Source organism: Grammomys surdaster, unplaced genomic scaffold (genome assembly GCF_004785775.1).
Source record: "Grammomys surdaster isolate TR1022 unplaced genomic scaffold, NIH_TR_1.0 60, whole genome shotgun sequence".
In the NCBI taxonomy this organism is placed as follows: domain Eukaryota; kingdom Metazoa; phylum Chordata; class Mammalia; order Rodentia; family Muridae; genus Grammomys; species Grammomys surdaster.
In genome coordinates, this window is record NW_021604562.1 from 8,282,692 (window position 1) to 8,285,531 (window position 2,840).

Below are 2,840 nucleotides of genomic sequence, written 5' to 3' on the forward strand. Positions count from 1 at the left end.
ACAGGCTGGACCTAGGTCTCCCCCAGCACATATATAGTGGATGTACAGCTTGATCTTCATGTGGGTCCTGAACTGGAGCAGCAACCATCCTGAAAGCTGTTGCCTGTATATGGGATATATTCTACTAGCTGGACTACCTTGTCTTGCCTCAGTGAGAAAGGAAGAACCTAGGGAGGAGAGAGGGGGAAGGATTGTGGGAGGGGGTGATTGGGAGGGGGCAATGAGTGAGATGTAAAATGAACAAGTGGTTTCTGTCAGTGAGAGGAATGGGAAGGAAAGGACTCAGCCATATTTAAGGAGCAGGCCATTGAGAGTTTGACTAAGTTTCAGCGTATAGAGTATGTTCCAGTTTAACCATGCTCCAGTGTATAGACAACACAAATTAGATTTACTTTTTATTTTTGTTTTTTTTTCAAAGTGTTTTTCTGGAACCACCTTGGCTGTCCTGGCCCTCACATTGTAGACCAGGCTAGCCTGAAATTCACAGAGATCCATCTGCCTAACTCTGCCTTCTGAGTGCTGGGATTAAAGGCATGAGATATCATGCCCCACATGACTTTATTTATTTATTTATTTATTTATTTATTTATATTCTTATTTTTATCCTTACTCTTTTTAGATGGTCATAAGGGCAGGGGAATACATAGGACAAGAAACTGAGTGTGACTAGGATGCACAACATGAAAATCCCAAAAATTCAATAAAAATATTTTGTTTAAAAATAAACTGGATATGGGAGGGGAATTACACAGTAAATAATGGATTTGGGAGGATTTGGGAGTGAGTAGTAGGGAGACAATACATAGTATGGACTGACAAAAGAATTAATAAAATATATTATTTAAGTTTTTTAAAGCTGGCTATATTGGTGTACAAGGTAAGGAAGGTGTGAGGTAAGAACTGATTCCTGAAATGATTCCCCTAACATCCACAAACAGTCTGTGGAATATACAAATATCTTCTGACCCTGACCTCTATGCAGTCCCGCCTCTCTCTGTCTCTCTGTCTCTCTGTCTCTCTGTCTCCCTGTCTCCCTGTCTCTCTCTCTCTCTCTCTCTCTCTCTCTCTCTCTCTCTCACACACACACACACACACACACACACACACACACAGAGTATCCTTTAACATTAAAACCTTTTGGAAAACTCAAATGTAAGGGAATTTTCTTCAATTGATGCAATGTATTTATAAAATATTGATAAGGAATATCATGAAATTTCACTGTAGGCAAATATTGACATGTCTTAGTTAAAAAATAATTAAAATAGAAAGGGGGAAGTATAATTTTCCTCAGTTGAATATAGATGAACATTTGCTTGAAATGGAGAAAACATTTTGGGTAATTTAGTAAAATCATTGTACAATTTGATAAGTTGATAGATATAACAACAAATGTCTATTGCATTTCCAAACATTATCCATAAACTATCATGAAAATAAATTTCAACATGAAATACAATTTATGATAGTAGCAGCACTATTAACTTTCTACAAGTAAATATAATGAAAATATGTACAAACTCTGCTCTCAGGAAACTAGTTCATTTCTTAGGATGACTGATAATAATCACAAATAAAAGAAAATGAGAAAGTTATCAAAATGAAGATATCAATTATTTCTAACTTAAATAGTTACCCAAATCCCAATTATAATAAAAACTGAATTGTTTGGAGACACAATTATAAAACATTATTTGGTAGAATAAAAATACAAGATTAGCCAATTTCCAACAATAAAACCATTGTAGATGGACTTGTCTACTACACATATTTTATAGTTGTAATTATAAAACCATGTTAACTTTCACTGATGGGGACAAATGCATCAATGGAATATAAAAAACACAGGGATACAACTGTGCATTATTTGCAACGATGTCACAAGAAATAAGTACCATCAAAGATCATTAGAAAAATCAATGTAAATAATGGAGATAAAAGTGGTTCTTATTAAGAAAACATCATGTACAATATATACTAAAATGTCAGAAAAGAGCTTAAATCATAGTTGAAAATGTAAGTGAAAATATTCCTCTACTCAAAGTGTGGAAAGATATTCTACATATCTTTTAAAACATTTTAGCTCTTATAGAAGAAAATTAATAAGATTGGTCATAAAAATTAGCAGTTTATATTTAGCAAAGAATATTCTAAGCAAAGTAAAATGATAATTCCGAAACTGAGAAAAATAATTATGGTAAGTATAGTCAGTAAAATATTTTCATTAAGAATTATCATTACTATGAATGCTATAAAATCAAATTTTAAAGATTAATAAAAGATACAAGTGTGAGGTTTGTAGAAGAAATCCATATGTCAGTAAATGCATGAATAAACTGGTGACATTCTGAGTATTCATGGAAGCAAAAACCAAGATCATAAAAATAATCTATTTTATGTGCAGTCAATTTACAACAATGTAAGTTTCTCTTACAATGCCCTACATAGCAATGGCAAAGGATCAATAGGCTCTAAGAAGAATATAAACCTAACAATTCTTGTGAAAAGAGCTGGAGAAATATGGGAGTGTTTCTCCAATCAATCCATTTCTCCAACCACAATAATTAGAAGGTGGGGACTAGGAGGATCATGAATTGAAGGACATACTTCCACCTGTAGTGTAAGTTGGATAGATGTATGGCTATTTGAGATTAAAATAGAAGGAAGCAGAGGAAACTTAGAAAAGAGATAAAGAAACAGAAAAAGGTAATATGGAAGGAAGAGGGAAAGGGATGAAAAGAAGCTAAGTAGAAAGTGAAATGCAGTGCAGTCTTTGTAACCACAGCACTGGGGTATTTACAATGGGAAGAAAAACTGAGTAAGTTACTATCATCTTTCTA